This window comes from Phocoena phocoena, chromosome 6 (assembly GCF_963924675.1).
Source record: "Phocoena phocoena chromosome 6, mPhoPho1.1, whole genome shotgun sequence".
NCBI classification, from domain to species: Eukaryota; Metazoa; Chordata; class Mammalia; order Artiodactyla; family Phocoenidae; genus Phocoena; species Phocoena phocoena.
In genome coordinates this window covers 77,234,297-77,255,094 of record NC_089224.1, presented here as the reverse complement: position 1 = coordinate 77,255,094, position 20,798 = coordinate 77,234,297, and positions in this window count along the sequence as shown.

The following is a 20,798-nucleotide window of genomic DNA, read 5'->3' as shown; positions in this document are numbered from 1 at the left end:
TCGCAATTTGTATGGAAACACAAAAGACCCCGAATAGCCAAAGCAATCTTGAGAACGAAAAAAGGAACTGGAGGAATAAGGCTCCCTGACTTTAGACTATATTACAAAGCAACAGTAATCAAGACAGTATGGTACTGGCACAAAAACAGAAAGATAGATCAGTGGTACAGGATAGAAAGCCCAGCGATAAACCCACGCACATATGGACACCTTATCTTTGATAAAGGAGGCAGGAATGTACAGTGGAGAAAGGACAGCCTCTTCAATAAGTGGTGCTGGGAAAACTGGACAGGTACATGTAAAAGTATGAGATTAGATCACTCCCTAACACCATACACAAAAATAAGCTCAAAATGGATTAAAGACCTAAATGTAAGGCCAGAAACTATCAAACTCTTAGAAGAAAACATAGGAAGAACACTCTATGACATAAATCACAGCAAGATCCTTTCTGACCCACCTCCTAGAGTAATGGAAATAAAAACAAAAATAAACAAATGGGACCTAATGAAACTTCAAAGCTTTTGCACAGCAAAGGAAACCATAACCAAGACCAAAAGACAACCCTCAGAATGGGAGAAAACATTTGCAAATGAAGCAACTGACAAAGGATTAATCTCCAAAATTTACAAGCAGCTCATGCAGCTCAATAACAAAAAAACAAACAACCCCATCCAAAAATGGGCAGAAGACCTAAATAGACATTTCTCCAAAGAAGATATACAGAATGCCAACAAACACATGAAAGAATGCTCAACATCATTAATCATTAGAGAAATGCAAATCAAAACTACAATGAGATATCATCTCACACCAGTCAGAATGGCCATCATCAAAAAATCTAGAAACAATAAATGCTGGAGAGGGTGTGGAGAAAAGGGGACACTCTTGCACTGCTGGTGGGAATGTGAATTGGTTCAGCCACTGTGGAGAACAGTATGGAGGTTCCTTAAAAAACTACAAATAGAATTACCATATGACCCAGCAATCCCACTACTTGGCATATACCCTGAGAAAACCAAAATTCAAAAAGAGTCATGTACCAAAATGTTCATTGCAGCTCTATTTACAATAGCCAGGACATGGAAACAACCTAAGCGCCCATCATCGGATGAATGGATAAAGAAGATGTGGCACATATACACAATGGAATATTACTCAGCCTTAAAAAGAAATGAAATTGAGCTATTTGTAATGAGATGGATAGACCTAGAGTCTGTCATACAGAGTGAAGTAAGTCAGAAAGAAAAAGACAAATACCGTATGCTAACACATATATATGGAATTTAAGGGGAAAAAATGTCATGAAGAACCTAGGGGTAAGATAGGAATAAAGACGCAGACCTACTGGAGAACGGACTTGAGGATATGGGGAGGGGGAAGGGTGAGTTTTGACAGGGCGAGAGAGAGTCATGGACATATACACACTAACAAACGTAGTAAGGTAGATAGCTGGGGGGAAGCAGCCGCAAGGCACAGGGATATTAGCTCGGTGCTTTGTGACAGCCTGGAAGTGTGGGATGGGGAGAGTGGGAGGGAGGGAGACGCAAGAGGGAAGACATATGGGAACATATGTATATGTATAGCTGATTCACTTTGTTATAAAGCAGAAACTAACACACCATTGTAAAGCAATTATACCCCAATAAAGATGTTAAAAAAAAAAAAAAAAAAGATTATGGTCATCCTAAGATACGTCAGGCCAAGGTCAGCTGAAGATTGAAGTTTTCTTTTGAAACAGAACTTTGCTATTTGTATAAATGACAAGAAAGTTAAAAATGAGATGCCAAAGTCTTTCCTTCCTCCTTTCATAGATGAAGGAAACACTGTATTGTTCTAAGCTTTCTTTCCCCATTCTCTCTAAAGTCAATAATTGACTAAGAGACCCATGATTAATTTTAATACGGTAAGGATTTTTACTTGAAATACAACGAATTTCCCACTCTACACAAGTTTCCTTTGCTGTAAAGGAAAGTAACGTTTTCTTTACTTCTCTGCAGCTTAAAAGAATGATACTGAAAAATAGGTATTGTTTAAGAACTGGAAAAAACAAATCACTCCAAGATTCATAGCACCAAACTAGTATTACAGTTGTTGGTACACATGCTCTTATTATTTGTACAGCACTTGATCACTTATGAAATGCTTCCTTATATATTAACTTATGCAATACCTCCAACAGCATCCATGTATAGGAACAACAGGTACTCTAGACAGGAAAACAAGACTTTAGAAGATGCTCTGACTTGACCAGAATCACAAAAGTGGTAAATGGTAATTCCTCACTTCCAATTCTTAAACATCAGACTCTATGTACAGCTCCCCAAAATGACCTTAGAATGTTAGCATTTCTGCCAAATAAATCTCAGTAAAAACAGAAGGAGAAGCTTTTCAAAGATTACGTAGTGCCTTTTAGCTTTCTCTTTTGTGACCTATTCTAGGTAAATAAAATTGAGCCATAAAAGAATATTAGAAGCAATTGGTGACTATGGAACTCTCAGATTAATCACTTAGGAGCTCTTACTTGGAGGTACTTGAAACTTTACAATTTGTAAAGTTTGTTACAAACTCTTGTAACAAACTTTTTTTATAATTAAGATCATATATTGAAGCGTCAGAATTATCACACAAAGCTTAATGGCAGCTAACTTTAATCAGTCCAAAATAGAATCTCAGGCAATGTTTATACATAAAAGTTTATATTGAAGAGTTAACAGCTGATAATCTCCACACTTGAAAAAGAAGCATAGTATCAATTAATATCATAGTTAAAACCACATACACACACACACACACACACACACACACACACACACAATCTCATTCAAAATGCCAGGAAAATGGCACTTAGTTTTTATAATTCACTCCAAAATATTTTTAAGACCAAACTAACTTATCATAAACTGAGACTTGAGCATGCAATTTGTAATTCATTTCACCATGTGATAAAGGAGACTTGACACTATAGAAAGAGGGAGCTTGAAAGTCCAACCCAGGAATATGTATCTACTTCATAGGCAGTTGTTTTAAGTAATATAATATAGAGACCACTTAGTAAAGTGCCTGACAATTAGCAAGTTTTCAATAATCATTACTAATTTACTTATATTTATGGTTACTATTTTTATGTAACACAATGCTTAGCTCAATAAATGCTTGCTCTTTAACTTGCGTTTTTACTCAACAGAAATATGAAAAACTATATACAAGAGTTCCTTTGTATTCATTAGCATTGCCAAAAATAAGATTTTTATGCATTTTGGGACCACTATACAATAGAAGATAATGGTATTCTGAAAAATAAGTGTATTTCTTGAAATATAAGAGTTACTCATAAGGCTGCATCAAACACCCCACATTAATTTCTAGGTGGGAAACCATGACTAAAAACAGTTCTGATGCACTGCTAATGCAGAGGCCAATAAAGCTAGATAGGGACATCTTTTCAACTAAGCCTTATTCTGAATATTGCTAGAAAACAGACATGTGGCTAGGTCACTCAGGTTACAATGAGTCAAATTCTAACTCTCTCTATGGCTAGGAATATGAAATTAAAGGAAACCACAATTACCTAGCTAATTTTTTTCTAAATAACTGCATACATTTTAATTTGTATTTTACATGAATATGTAATTATTTTGTGGCAAGATACTATTAAATTTTATTGACCAGGAAATCAAAACCATTTTCTCTTAAATGTATATTTTGTAGTTACCAACATATTAACTGCTCCAGAACTAATCAGTGATCATTAAAATGTTCTTACTTCAAAATAGAGAGGAAAACTTAGAGAAGTTAGTAAACTAGTAAGTAAATAAATATTTTTAAAAACAATCTGGGGGCTAAAACTATCGGAGGATACTAGACTTATGCTCAGTCTTCTACACAGATGGTACACTAGCAAGAATTAATAAAAGTAACCAAGTTTTTGGACGGGAATTCTACAGCCACTGCTGTTAGTTTCTGCTAACATCTCATCACAGAGCTATTGGGTGCTCGTGAGATTTAGAACATTTGTATAATTTTAAATACAAGGCAACTGCTCCTTTATTTCCAGAGTTGTCTTAGCAAGAGGATCTATCCTCAAATTATACAACTTGTCTTAAATGCATATTTATTGTGGGGATTTGTGTTAATTTCCAGTGGTTCAGTTTAACAACCAACATTTTAAAGAGAAATCCTTATTTTCAACATCTAAGCATTGCTGTTGCTGTTTTACAAGCCATGGTATACTTTACCCGATTAGCTCTTTATATTTGTGTGATTCATATAAGAATTCTGAAAAATACACATTTGGAAAAGTATAGAATTCATCATACTTAGATTTATAACAGTTAATGAAAGCCCAGCATGGGTCAGTCAGTCCAATACTTAGTGCTTCAACCTCCACAACCTCTTTCAATCCTCATAACAACCCTGACAAAGGAGCATATTTTACAGAGACAGAAACTGAATCACCAAAAGATTAGCTCACATCTGGCCAGATCTGGCCAGTCTGATAGTAGGTGGCAGAGATGATGATGTGTGTGCCTATAACCTTGAAGTTATCATTTCACATTTATTAAAAATTGGTCTCATAAAGATTTCCATTTTGAAACGTGGTAGACTAGGCCCTCTGTTCTGAAAACAACAAAAAATGCTGGAAAAAATATACAAAGAAAACAAGGGAGAAAGAAAGATGTTTTAAATTACTGAGTTGGCAAGAAAGTTAGGGAAACTTCAAAAGTCAATAATAAAGTAAAATCAGAATCTGAAGAGATAAGAAATCAAAGCAGTTTTCACACTGAAGACATGTACTCGGGCACATTGAATTTCTGTTTTGATGAATATGTAAATCGAGTGCTGGGAACAAGAGACAAATTGTAGGACCAGCTCAAGATGGGAGTTCTAGTAAGACATAGCTACACAGAAGGAGTTATCCCAAAGGGCTATACCCACGGTGTAGCAGTAGACCAGAAATAAATAAGGTCCTTAGAAAAAGACAAGAAAGATTTCCATCTTCAGCCTTGGCTCTGGGTGAAATGAAAGTCTCCTTTGTGAATTCTTAATCATAAGCCAGCCATATTTTCAGGATAATCCCAAAGACCTTAAATCAAGATATACGTTAAATTTGTCCTGAATTATTGGTAGCTCTGGGCTTTTGGCAGAAGCAAATCCTCTAGATGAACATACCTTCAAGAACACCTCATAGCAGCAATTTAGATAGAGTTCCACTAAATAGTAGCTCAAATGGAAAAATCTCAAAACTCACAAGAAAAGAAGGTACAAAAAGAGAGCCACACAGAAAACAAGACTCCAGAAATGGAAAATATCAGGCTTATAATATAAAAATAAGTATGTTCAGTATTTAAATGAGTAAGAGAAATATTACTCAGCCATAAAAAAGAGTGAAATAATGCCATTTGCAGCAACATGTATAGATCTAGAGATTATTATACTTAGCAGTCAGACAGAGAAAGACAAATATAATACTACTTATATGTGGAATCTAAAAAACAGTACAAATTAACTTATTTACAAAACAGAAACAGACTCACAGACAGAAAACAAAGTTATGGTTACGAAAGTGGAAGTGGGGGGAGGGATAAATTGGGAGTATGGGATTAACAGATGCACGCTACCATATATGAAATAGATAAACAACAAGGATTTACTGTATAGCCCAGGGAACTATATTCAATACCTTGTAATAAACTATAATGGAAAAGAATAAAAACAAGAACATATTTACATATATATGTATACTCAAATCACTTTGTTGTATACCTGAAATTAATGCAGAATTGCAAATTAACTATACTTCAATTTAAAAAAATAATAAGTGAATAAGAGAAAACAATGACATATATCTAAAGAAAAAAGTCTATAAAATAAGTTGATTTGTTAAAGAAAGAACTTGTAGAAATACTACTGAAGAAGAAAAACATGGTTGAGGGACTGGCTATCCCCAGATATCAAGAATTATAATAAAACTAAAAGAATTAAACATTTGTAATTAGTGCAAGATTAATCAAACAGACCAATGGAAAAGAACAGATATCCCAGGAAAAGAGCTAGTTTTGTAAACAATTGGGGTAAGGGAGGAACTCCTCAATAAATGTTGCTGAAACAATTGGCTACCTGTGGAAGAAAATTTAATTGGAATCCTGCCTTAAATAAAAAATGAAACTAAATTCTAAGTGGATTAAGTAATTAAACATGAAAGATAAAACGATAAATCTTTTCAGAAAATTATAAAGAAGTATATCTTTAGGAACTTACGATGATGATTTTCTTAAATAGAACACAGACTGAAATAAATATAAGGGAAAAGATTTATAATATTAACTACATTAAAATTAATAACTGTTGTTCATCCAGCAATATCAAAAAGAAAATGAATTTATGAGCCACAAACTGGAAGAAAATACTGCAACATATTCAGCTTCTTTTCTGTACATTATTGTAGCCTTCAGTTTATAGATCTTTGCTGAAATTTACTTTCTAGGAAGGAGATTTCCTTCCTGATGATTCTGGTAATTTTTACATTTTATTTGTCTCCAGCATATCCTGAGAGTTGGATAAAAAGTTCTCCAATCTGTGGATCAATTCCAACTATTAGAGCACTATAAAACAAAACTAAAAAAATGCATAACTATAGCATAAAGGGTGACAGAGAAACATATTGCCAAGATCCAAACATATGTATTTTATAAAAGGGATATGGAACTTGAAAATAAAGATGTAGTGAAAGATAAGGAAGCAAAGGAAGAAAGGAAGCAAAAGAAGCAGAAGAGGAGGAAGAAGGGAGGAAGGAAGGAAGGAAGGAAGGAAAGAAGGAAGAGGTTGAAAAGAGGGAAAAAGGAAGGCCTGAGTTATGGGAACAGGAGACAAAGCCTAGGACCAGCTCAAGAGGGGAATCCTAATAAGACAGCTCTACATAAAGCAGGTATCTCAAGGGGCTATACTCACAGAGTAGTAGTTTCTTCTACTGTCAGTTTGGCCAATCAGCAGTAGCAGTAGCTATATCATCTTTGGTTAAAGAGAGCTTATGCTACTGAATCCATGAATAGCCTCCATCCCTGATACCAGGCTTTCTCTATATGTAATCTTACTGTGCAACGACAAAGTGGCCAAGGAGAGAGGTTGGTGAATATACTCAGGATTTGTTATTTTATTCACCTATTGTTGAGACTCTCCTCTTTGGGAGTTGTTCAGTGGTATGATACACTTTACTCTCATACCCATGGTTCATCTTGCTCCTAGTTGTTTTCAGTAACAGGAGCTCGTTCCACTTTGAAGTTTTTCCACACAAGTATCACCAACCTTATCACGCCTTTTCAGACAGCACAACAGCTGGGGCCCCCTCCTCACAGGTCTAAATCCCAGCTCCTCAGGGTCGTTCCACTGAGCTGCTAAGCACTTATACCAGCCAAGCAGGGCCCCTCTTTGAGGTCTGAGTCGTTGTTTCGAGTCTCCAGATTTTAATAATCCCAATATCTTCTCTTTTACTATCAACCCTAGGAGAGATAAATGCTTCCTGTAATTGCTACTTTTCTGATACTTCAAGTTCCTTTTGCCTTTTCAGTTCTCTTCGAATAGGTTAACTGTTCTTTATATTAACATACCCTTTAAGTAATTGGTATGGTTTCCGTCCCTTTAATGGACTCTGACTGATACAATGATCTAAGCCCCTTATGACAGAAATCAGGAGAGATAACAGAGCCCTAAGGAAAGTATCAGTGTACTGCTTTCCTTACTACGTAAAGTTGTACTTACATTCCACTTATGTCAATTTAGAAGAAAGCATTCTCCAAATCAATTACCACATACTAAATAATAGAGGCAGTGCAGATCTGCTTCAGAACAGATAGCACATTCAGCATGGCGGTTTCAATTAGGGCTACCACCTGGTTAAGTTCATGGTAGACCATTATCTGCTGTCATGATCCATCTTCTTTTTGTAGAGTTCAGGTAAGGGAATGAAACGAGGAGCACAGCTGGAGACTGGTTCAAGATGGTAGAGTAGGACATGCGCTCACTCCCTCTTGTGAGAGCACCAGAATCACAACTAACTGCTGAACAATTATAGACAGGAAGACACTGGAACTCACCAAAAAAGATACCCCACATCCAAAGATAAAGGAGAAGCCACAATGAGATGGTAGGAGGGGCACAATCACAATAAAATCAAATCCCATAATTGCTGGGTGGGTAACTCACAAACTGGACAATTATGCCACCCAAGTCCACCCACTGGAGTGAAGGTTCCTAAGCCCCACGTCAGGCTTCCCAACCTGGGGGTCTGGCAATGGGAGGAGGAATTCCCAGAGAATCAGACTTTGAAGTCAGGAGGAATTTGACTGCAGGACTTTGACAGGACTGGAGGAAACAAAGACTCCACTCTTAGAGGGCACACACAAAGTAGTGTGTGCATCGGGACCCGGGGTAAGGAGTGGTGACCCCATAGGAGACTGAACCAGACCTACCTGCTAGTGTTGGAGGGTCTCGTGCAGAGGTGGGGGGTGTCTGTGGCTTACTGTGGGGACAAGGACCCTGGCAGCAGAAGTTCTGGGAAGTACTCCTTGGCATGAGCCCTCCCGGAGTCCACCATTAGTCCCACCAAAGAGCCTGTAGCTTCCAGTACTGGGTTGCCTCAGGCCAAAAAACAGAGAGGGAACTCAGCCCCACCCATCAGCAGACAAGCAGATTAAGGTTTTACTGAGCTCTGCCCACCAGAGCAATACCCAGCTCTACACATCACCAGTCCCTCCCAGCAGGAAATTTGCTCAAGCCTCTTACAAAGCCTCAATCACCAGAGGGCAGACAGCAGAAACAAGAAGAACTACAATCCTGCAGCCTGTGGAACATTCACAGAAAGATAGACAAAATGAACAGGCAAAGGACTATGTACCAGATGAAGAAACAAGATAAAACACAGAAAAACAATTAAATGAAGTGGAGATAGGCAACCTTCCAGAAAAAAAATTCAGAATAATGATAGTGATCCAGGACCTCAGAAAAAGAATGGAGGCAAAGATAGAGAAGATGCAAGAAATGTTTAACAAAGACCTAGAAGAATTAACAAACATCTAGAAGAAAGAAAGAGCAAACAAACAGATGAACAATACAATAACTGAAATGGAAAATACAATAGAAGGAATCAATAGCAGAATAACTGAGGCAGAACAGATAAGTGAACTGGAGGACAGAATGGTGGAATTCAGTGCCACAGAACAGAATAAAGAAAAAAAGAATGAAAAGAAATGAAGACAGCCTAAGAGACCTCTGGGACAACATTAAATGCACCAACATTTGCATTATAGGGGTCTGAGAAGGGGAAGAGAGAGAGAAAGGACCCGAGAAAATATCTGAAAAGATTATAGTTGAAAACTTCCCTAACATGGGAAAGGAAATAGCCATCTAAGCTCAGGAAGTGCAGAGAGTCCCAGGCATGATAAACCCAAGGAGAAACACGCCAAGACACATAGTAATCAAACTGACAAAAAATAAACACAAAGAAAATTATTAAAAGCAACAAGGGAAAAACAACAAATAACATACAAGGGAACTCCCATAAGGTTAACAGCTGACTCTCAGCAGAAACTCTACAAGCCAAAAGGGAATGGCACGATATATTTAAAGTGATGAAAGGGAAGAAACTACAACCAAGATTACTCTACCTGGCAAGAATCTCATTCAGATTCGACGGAAAAATTAAAACCTTTGCAGACAAGCTAAAGCTAAGAGAATTCAGCGCCACCAAACCAGCTCTACAAAAAAATGCTAAAGGAATGTCTCTAAGTGGGAAACACAAGAGAAGACCTTGTGTTTTCTCTTTGTAGAAAAAGACCTACAAAAATAAATCCAAAACAATTAAGAAAATTGTAATAGGAACATATGTATCAAGAACTACCTTAAACGTGAATGGATTAAATGCTCCAACCAAAAGACACAGACTGGCTGAATGGATACAAAAACAAGACCCATATATATGCTGTATACAAGAGATGCACTTCAGACCTAGGGACACATACAGACTGAAAGTGAGGGGATGGAAAAAGATATTCCATGCAAATAGAAATCAAAAGAAAGCTGGAGTAGCAATACTCATATCAGATAAAATAGACTTTAAAGTAAATAATGTTACAAGACACAATAAAGGACACTGCATAATGATCAAGGGATCAAACCAAGAAGGAGATATAACAGTTATAAATATATTTGCACCCAACATAGGAGCACCTTGATACATAAAGCAAATGCTAACACCTATAAAAGAGGAAATTGACAGTAACACAGTAATAGTGGGGGACTTTAACACTTCACTTACACCAACGGACAGAGCATCCAGACAGAAAATTAATAAGGAAACACAAGGTTTAAATGACACAATAGACCAGAGAGATTTAATTGATATTTATAGGACATTCCATCCAAAAACAGCAGAGAACACTTTCTTCTCAGGTGCACACAGAACATTCTCCAGGACAGACCACGTCTCGGGTCACAAATCAAGCCTCGGTAAAGTTAATAAAATAAAATCATACCAAGCATCTTTTCCGACTACAATGCTACGAGATTAGAAATCAATTATAGGGGGAAAACAACATAAAAAACACAAACACATGGAGGTTATACAGTACGTTACTAAATAACCAAGAGATCACTGAAGAAATCACAGAGGAAATCAAAAAATATCTAAAGGGACTTCCCTGGTGGAAGAGTGGTTAAGAATCCGCCTACCAATGCAGGGTACACGGGTTCAAGCCCTGGTCTGGGAAGATCCCACATGCTGCAGAGCAACAAAGCCCGTGAACCACAACTACTTAGCCTGTGAGCTAGAGTCTGCGAGCCACAACTACTGAAGCCTGTGCGCCTAGAGCTCATGCTCCACAGCAAGATAAGCCACCACAATGAGAAGTCCGCTGACCACAAGGAAGAGTAGCCCCAGCTCTCCACAACTAGAGAAAGTCCACGTGAACCAATGAAGACCCAAAACAGCCAAAACTAAATTAATTAATTAAAATAAATTTAAAAAAATACCTAGAGACAAGTGACAATGAAAACATGATGACCCAAAACCTATGGGATGCAGCAAAAGCAGTTCTAAGAGGGGAGTTTACAGCAATACAATCCTACCTCAAGAAACAAGAAAAATCTCAAATAAACAACCTAACCTTACTCCTAAAGGAACTAGAGAAAGAAGAAAAAACAAAACCCAAAGTTAGTAGAAGGAAAAATATCATAAAGATCAGAGCAGAAACAAATGAAATAGAAACAAAGAAAATAATAACAAAATCAATAGAACTAAAAGCTGATTCTTTGAGAAGATAAACAAAACTGATAAACCTTTAGCCAGACTCAAGAAAAAGAGGGAGAAGACTCGAATCAATAAAATTAGAAATGAAAAAGGAGAAGTTACAATGGATACCAACGAAGTACAAAGCATCATAAGAGACTACTACAAGCAACTCTATGCCAATAAAATGGACAACCTAAAACACATGGACAAATTCTTACAGAAGTATAACCTTCCAAGACTGAACCAGGAAGAGACAGAAAATATGAACAGATCAATCACAAGTAATGAAAATGAAACTGTGATTAAAAATCTTCCAACAAACAGAAGTCCAGGAACAGATGGTTCCACAGGTGAATTTTATCAAACATTTAGAGAAGAGCTAACACCCATCCTTCTCAAACTCTTCCAAAAATTGAAGAGGAAGGAACACTCCCAAACTTGTTCCATGAGGCCACCATCACCCTGATACCAAAATCAGACAAAGAACTAAAAAAAAAGAAAATTTCAAACCAAAATCACTGATGAATATAGATGCAAAAATCCTCAACAACATACTAGCAAAGAGAATCCAACAACACACGAATATACACCATGATCAAGTGGGATTTACCCCAGGGATGCAAGGATTCTTCAATATATGCAAATCAATGTGATAAACCATATTAACAAATTGAAGAATAAAAACCATATGATCATCTCAAAAGATGCAGAAAAAGCTTTTGACAAAATTCAATGCCCATTTATGATAAAAACTCTCCAGAAAGTGGGCATAGAGGGAACCTACCTCAACATAATAAAGGCCATATGTGACAACCCACAGCCAACATCATTCTCAATGGTGAAAAATTGAAAGCATTTCCTCTAAGATCAGTAACAAGACAGGGATGTACACTCTTGCCACTATTATTCAACATAGTTTTGGAAGTCCTAGTCACGGGAATCAGAGAAGAAAAAGAAATAAAAGGAAAACAAATTGGAAAAGAAGAAGTAAAACTGTCACTGTATGCAGATGACATGATACTATACATAGAGAATCCTGAAGATGCCACCAGAAAACTACTAATCAATGAATTTGGTAAAGTTTCAGGATACAAAATTAATGCACAGAAATCTCTTGCATTCCTAGACACTAACAACGAAAGATCAGAAAGAGAAATTAAGGAAACCATCCCATTCACCACTGTAACAAAAAGTATAAAATACCTAGGAATAAACCTATCTAAGGAAGTAAAAGACCTGTACGTAGAAAACTATAAGACTCTGATGAAAGAAATCAAAGATGACACAAACAGATGGAGAGATATACTATGTTCTTGGATTGGAAGAATCAATACTGTGAAAATGACTATACTACCCAAAGCAATCTACAGATTCAATGCCATCCCTACCAAATTACCAATGGCATATTTTACACAACAAAACAAAAAATCTTAAAATTTGTGTGGAGACACAGAAGAACCCAAATAGCCAAAGCAATCTTGAGGGAAAAAAAACAAAGCTGGAGAAATCAGACTCCCAGACTTCAGACTATACTACAAAACTACAGTAATCAAGACAGTATGGTACTGGCACAAAAACAGAAATATAGATCAATGGAACAGGATAGAAAGCCCAGAGATAAACTCACGCACCTATGATCTCTTTGAAGAGAAAAGACAGTCTCTTCAAAAAGTGGTGCTGGGAAAACTGGACAGCGACATGTAAAGGAATGAAATTAGAACACTCCCTAACACCATACACAAAAATAAACTCAAAATGGATTAACGACCTAAATGAAAAACTGGACACTATAAAACTCTTAGAGGAAAACATAGGAAAAACACTCTTTGACATAAAGAACAGCAAGATCTTTTTTGACCCACCTCCTAGAGTAATGGAAATAAAAACAAAAATAAACAAATGGGACCTAATGAAACGTAAGAGCTTTCACACAGCAAAGGAAACTATAAACACGATGAAAACACAACCCTCAGAATGGGAGAAAATATTTGCAAATGAATCAACGGACAAAGGATTAATCTCCAAAATATATAAACAGCTCATGCAGCTCAATATTAAAAAAATAAACAACCCAATCAAAAAATGGGCAGAAGACCTAAATAGACATTTCTTCAAATAAGACATACAGATGGCCAAGAGGCACATGAAAAGCTGCTCAACCTAATTATTAGAGAAATGCAAATCAAAACTACAATGAGGTATCACATCAGATCAGTTAGAATGGGCATCATCAGAAAATCTACAAACAACAAATGCTGGAGAGGGTGTGGAGAAAAGGGAACCCTCTTGTGCTGTTGGTGGGAATGTAAATTGATACAGTCACTATGGAGAACAGTATGGAGCTTCCTTAAAAAGTAAAAATAGAATTACCATATGACCCAGCCATCCCACTATTAGGCATATACCAGAGAAAACCATAATTAAAAGAGTCATGCACCCCAATGTTCATTGCAGCACTCTTTACAATAGCCAGGTCATGGAAGCAACCTAAATGCCCATCGACAAATGGATAAAGAAGATGTGTTACATATATACAATGAAATATTACTCAGCCATAAAAAGGAATGAAATTGGGTCATTTGTAAAGACGTGGATGGACCTAGAGACTGTCATACAGAGTGAAGTAAGTCAGAAAGAGGAGAACAAATATCGCATAGTAACACATATATGTGGAATCTAGAAAAATGACACAGATGAACCAGTTTGGAAGGCAGAAATAGAGACAAAGATGTAGAGAACATTTGGACATGAAGGGGGAAAGCGAGGTGAGAGGGGGTGGTCATGGGATGAATTGGGAGATTGGGATTGACATATATACACTAATATGTATAAAATAGATAGCTAATAAGAACCTGCTGTATAAAAAAATAAAATAAAATTCAAAACTAACTAAATAAAATGATGCTGGACCAGCACTGTTTTAAGAAGATAAATGAATAAAAGAAACAAGGAGCTACATCCTTCAAGTCTTTGATAACGGTTCTAATCTCTGCAATTCACTCCAAGAGCAGTATTACTTCTTATTTATTATCATGGCTGTATGATATTGTTTGGATAATTTTAAGGACTTCCACAATGCTTCCTAGAATAAGTCAGGAAGCCAATGCAAGGGTTCTGTCAGCTTCTATGTATAGTAAGTCTACCCCAATTATATTCTTCTGCACTTGGGAAATAATTATAGAATGGATCCTCAAACCCACTAGACTCAGAAAATTCCACTTATCATGTGGCTTCCATAGTCTTCACCTTAGTCAGACCATGATAACATTTCAGTTCTCCTGGTATGAGTATCCACACAGACCTCATATTTAATAATCTTTTAAAAGTCTGTATCCTCTTTCTCTAGAGAGGAATTACTCTTTGGGAAATAATCAGAGAAGTATTTTTGCATATATACTTTTGGCATAATTGCAGAGTCCTTTTAAAGGAAACCCATTTTTGCCTTCAAGCAATGGCTATGAGTCAGTAAATTAATATACATCTGGAAACAGAATGAAAAGCCACCATTTTCCATTGTGGTGCTTGGTGTCAGTTTTGTGATCAACACTTTCAGGGTTATTATTATTATTATTATTATTATTATACTATAAAAAGCAAGCAAGGGTTTCCCTGGTGGCGTGGTGGTTGAGAGTCCGCCTGCAGATGCAGGGGACTCGGGTTCGTGCCCTGATCTGGGAAGATCCCACGTGCCGCGGAGCGGCTAGGCCCGTGAGCCCTGGCCATTGAGCCTGTGCTCCGCAACGGGAGAGGCCACAACAGTGAGGCCCGCGCACCGCAAAAAAAAAAAAACAACCAAGCAATATTCTAGTCACTATCTATATGCCTTACTACAAGGATTCCACCATGATCATTACCATAGATTCCTTTGGGCAAAGGCACCGTCACTCTGTCACAGCCTTTGCTGTCCATTACAGTAAATACATATACTTTGCATCTGACAGTTAAGGGTTGTCACCTGGACTCTTCTGTTTCGGAATTTTTTTTTTTTTTTTTTTTTGTGGTACGCAGGCCTCTCACTGTTGTGGCCTCTCCCGTTGTGGAGCACAGGCTCCGGAAGCGCAGGCTCAGCGGCCATGGCTCACGGGCCTAGCTGCTCCGCAGCATGTGGGATCTTCCCAGACCGGGGCATGAACCCGTGTCCCCTGCATCGGCAGGCGGACTCTCAACCACTGCGCCACCAGGGAAGCCCTGTTTCGGAATTTTATAATCCACAAAGATATTAGGGAGCCCAGGGCTATGGCAGCATCTCTAACATACCCAGCCTTCACAACCATTACTAGGCTTCTCAAAGATTCTGGTACTCTCCATCCAAGTATATTCTTTATTGCCTAAGCAAGGTAATGTCCCTTGCTTAATCCCCAGGGTACATAGTCATGTGAATGTGATGGATTCTCAGATATTAATGAGTAATACAGAGATACATTCTCATTTCTCTAAGTTTTCTGACTCCTTCCTTCATACCATGCCAAGGAAGTTCTGGCATGTTAGCCCTGTTTAATAGCTCCATTGTTGTTTACAAGATCCCAGGAACCATCCTTACAAATTATCACTACCAGCTCCAAGTATCCTTGCCAGAACATGGAATTCCTAGTCAAAGGTGAATTCCTCCATAACAATGAATTCTCCGCATCCATCTTTATATTCTTCCTCCCAACCCCACAAGTTTAATACCCAGACAGACACAACTTTTCTTTTTTCTAGAAAACACAGCTAGTTTGCTCAGTTGTGTAGGATTTTTGCCAAGTGAAACCACTGTATCATAAGCAATCCATCCAGGGGAGAATGGGCCAGGAATTTGTTTGCCTTTTTCTCTCTCTCACTGGCTAAAGTTTACTGCATGGTAAATTAACTCCCTCTCATTTCTAGATTGTGTTTTCTCCTCTGAGGAACCACTGGGATGAGAAGCCAGAGTTTCAGTGGATCCAGTGGGCCCCCTGGGATCCACCCCCCTATTCCTTACCCCCACTCCCTCCTGGTAAATATTAGCTATAGAATAACTTCAGTTAGCTGCCTAATGAGGGCAGTAGTGAGGGATAGTGAAGAGAACAAACATCTTGCTGGATAACTGCTTTATGTAAAAACACTGCCGTCTCCAGTTATTGTGAGGCCATTCTCCTCTAGAAAGGGGCTACTTCTTATGGCCAGTGATTCAGGGGAGTGAAAGGATTCAAGTTTCTTAGGCTTATCCTCTTAAAACTGCTAGTCTCAGCGTCCTACTCTTTCCTCATCAGGGCCCTGATTTTGACACAGGAGATAGGGCAGACGTTTATTTTGTTTCCTTTGCAGGTGTCTGCCACATTTATAATTAGATCCCAAGCCTGGTTTTTGTTTTATTTTGTTTCTTTTTTAACTAGTCTTCTTTAGGGTTGCTATAGAAGTCCTCTGGCATTCACAGCATACCTTATATAAGTAATTATTTGACCCAAATATATCACTCTCTTTTTTCAAGGCTCCCAATGTCATCAAAAGCAACCACCTCATGCCATAAATCTTACATTATTTTCTTCCTTCCCAATCAAACACAGTAGCCATATCATTTCCAATGACTTGCGCCTTTGTACCTCGTCTTAATTCTCCACCTATGGAAAATTTAGCAATTCTGAGGCCATGCATGCCAGAGGTTATCACAACTCCCCACACCAGCAGCAATCTGGCCCCTACTGCCCTCTGTTAGGCAAGGAATCCAACATTCTGAGGGTCTGCTTTCTAGGGCCCGTCTTGATAACAGGGTTCCAAGGGAATCTTTAGATCTGAGTTTCCCAGAAAATAGAATCTAAGGGGGAATTTACCTGCTTAACATTTCATTGGGGTTAGGGAGTATAATCCCAGGGAAGCAAGAGTGAGGGGGAAACGGAAGGAAGCACAGGAGGAGGAAGAGCATTATGAAGTGCTGCATCACCCAGCGGGCACAGCCTTATAAAAAACATAACTGATCTGCTTAATCATGTAGGATGTTTGCTATAGGGAACCACTACATCTCCAAGTAGTCCATAGGGTGGGGACAGGGCACCAATCTATCTGCCAGCTCCTTCTCATCTTTTGTCTAACACCCTCTCATAGATGGGTTGTGTTATTACTCCTCCAGGCAGCTACTAGGGAGGAAAGCTAGAGCTTCAGTAGGTCCAGTTGGGTTGAACTTGTTAGTTGGAGCTCCAGACATAGAAGACATAATAGAACCTTTGCCACAGCCTGGCCCTCACTCTGGCCAGGAATCAGGGCAATGGTTGAGGGCTGGGAGATGGGGCTGAGCAAATCTGGGAGGCAATTAAACTGGTCAGTACAGTATTAAGAGTATTGATTAAGAGTATTTATTATCTCATAAAGAAGTATGTCCAAAAGTAGTTTGGGTTCTAGGACCGTTTAACTTAGCACTTCAATATATTCATCAGGATCCCCAGACAGATTGTATCTCTCCATTCTGCCATATATGTGCCTTCTATCCACTCAAGCTTAGTTCTCCACATGGTGAGGAGGAAGCTGCCATCTGGCTAGAGGAAAAATGCTTCCTTGTCTGCATCAAGCAATAGAGAGAAAAACCCTACCCCACTCCTCAAATTCTGGGATATAAGAAAAGGATATCTTCCATTAATGGAGAAATACCTCTAGTTCAATATAATTCAGAAGAATTATATACATAAAAATTTGTAACAGTTGGTTAGGCTAATTTCATAAGGCGAAGTAATACTACTACTATATTTTTTAACCGTGCACTAGGGAGTCAGAAGAAACAATGTGTTGTGCAGAAAAACAGAATTCACAGCTTTTCGACCTTGTCATTCTCCAGTAAAGCTGGCAAATCTATGTGCTTCTAGGCCTCTCAAAATTCAACATCACAAGCTATTTCATGAATCCCACTCACACTCTAAAATAATTCACTGACTTCCTTCCCACAGAAATAACTAGGACCTTCATTTGAAAACTCTAAATACCCAGTGTCTCAAAAAAAAAAAAAAACTAACAGAAGTTAGATATGAAAAGTATAATTAACATTAACCTTTATATTTAGGAAAATGAGTTTTGTTTTTTTTTTTTTGTTTTTTTGTTTTTTGGAAAATGAGTTTTAACTCTCTAATTTGAAATAAACTCAAGGAAGAAATAAGAGTATTTTTCAAGTAACATTGATTATCTAGAATTAAATTCTTAAGATCTCTGGGTATACCCCCAAATTGTCAACCAATCAGCCCCCTGAGCTTTGACAGATCACTTCACCATTCCAAGTATGCTTTTTTATTCTATTAATTGGCTAACCTAGATGATCAGGAAAAAATCAGTTCTAACAGAACAAAATGTTGCCTAACTATAAATGTCGACGACATTGAGTTGCTTATTGGCATCTGAAATCTGGAAAGCTCACAGCTCAAACCTGTTTAGATATTACACTGGATTCTTCACGAGTCAACACTGATGTCAAGAAGGAAAGAGTAAATCTGACACTCAAAAATAAGATATTTGGTTGTATTTTATTTTTTTAATTTATTTATTTATTTATTTATTTTTTGCAGTACACGGGCCTCTCACTGTTGTGGCCTCTCCCATTGCGGAGCACAGGCTCCGGACGCGCAGGCTCAGCGGCCATGGCTCACGGACCCAGCCGCTCCGCGGCATGTGGGATCTACCAGGACCGGGGCATGAACCCGTGTCCCCTGCATTGGCAGGCGGACTCTCAACCACTGCGCCACCAGGGAAGCCCCTGTATTTTATTTTTGTATGTATCAAGCGTTAGGGGTGAACTTAACCGAAATTTCAAACTTCTCCTCCAAGAGAGAAGAAAGATATTTTACTGGTAAAAATAAATTCCAAATGCTTAGAGCCTGCTTTATGCACTAATAAAAAATCAAATGAAAAAAAAAAAGCAATTTGATTAAATTATGTGTGCCTTTTCCTATGCCAATGGAGCTTAACTAAGCAAACAGAAGAAGTGAAGTAAATCAATGTTGGTTTATTAAAGATAAGAATTCAATATCTCAGTGGTTGAGGGGCTTATGCACCAGAGTGCTCACTGTTTAGCTTTCTTTTGCTAACAAAGTAAACATGGCAGTACCAAGGAGAAACTTGTTCAGAGAATGACACTGACATGCTGGGCTTCTCAAGGTGGAATTTATCTTGTAGCTCTCAGAAGATATTTTGTAAATAGAATATATATTTTATCCTAGTATTTCAACTTTCTTTCAAGATACTTATTTTGATATCTTAAAAAATTATTATTTCTTAGATATTTGTATTTTTCACCAGTGAAAGCACTTCTACCTCCCAATTAAGAAATGAAAGCTGAAATGCCTTCACCTGTTCTCATATGACTCATCAAATATTTGGTGAAGAAATCAGAGATTAATTTCTCATTCGGATCCATCTTACAATGAAGTCATAAATAATAGCAAATTTGTAACATCACATTAATCTCCATGGCAACAGGCTTACTGCGCAAAGGATTATGACTTCATGAGAGAATCAAACAGAGGTAGGAGTGGGTTGCAAGGAAGGAAGCTCATTTTCAAACTCATATAATCTACAGTAATTGTACTGGGAATACAAGCAAAGCCTAGAAAAGCAAACTGCTTTTCATAGAAATATTTTGTTTTTTCAAGTTTGCTCCACGATGAAAATCTTTCTCTAAATTGCATGGAGTGTATGACGTAAGGCAATTTTAATACATAGCCAACGTAAGACAAGCAATCTGGGATATGAAGGTTTGAATGGGGACTGATAGCATCAAGAAAGAAACCCTGTGCATCCAAAACAGCACCATGCATGGCTGAAGAAAAACAAAACACAGACTTGCTACTGATGTGTTTACTATCCAAGCAACTAACATTTATAAAAGAATCGTTCTCTTCATCTTTGCTTTCCTATTTTACTTTCTCTCAAACACAATCTATAAAAATTATACTTCCCTTTTTGGATTCACTTCCATTTTGGAGAACATGCTATACCCTTATGCCTAAATAACATCCCTGGGGATTATTCATATGCAAATTATTTTAAAAGATTTCTCCAACTATTCTTTTTCTCCAATTGGTAATGTTTCCTGTAATCTCCTTTCCTTTATAAAAGAAAAAACCTGCTCACAGGAAGCCTAGGGCTTTTACAGAACCCTATATCCAGGCAATAGAGCTAAGGTTTTTTCTGAGATAAAAAAAATTAATAAGCCACACCTCCAAACTATGTCAATGGATTACACATTGTTTTTTGTTATTGTTGAATTGTGTTGTGCTTTGTATCATTTTGTTTGGTTTCCTTTTCCAGTACAGTGGGGATATCTTTAGGAAAACAAAAAGAAAAACAAAAAAATGAACTAAAATTATCCATCAGTAGTACTCAGAGAAAGGAAGGGTTAAAATAATAATTTAAGTGCAGACAAACTCTCCCAAGTCTTCTAGTATTTACACTGACATAGGGCCTGAATGAAATGTTCTGAAAAGCAGCCTGTTATGAAATAGTCAAGACATTTTTTATGGGCCAGTATTTTCATGGACTGTCCCAGTAATTTCCCATCTGCCTGTGTTGAAGGCCAAAG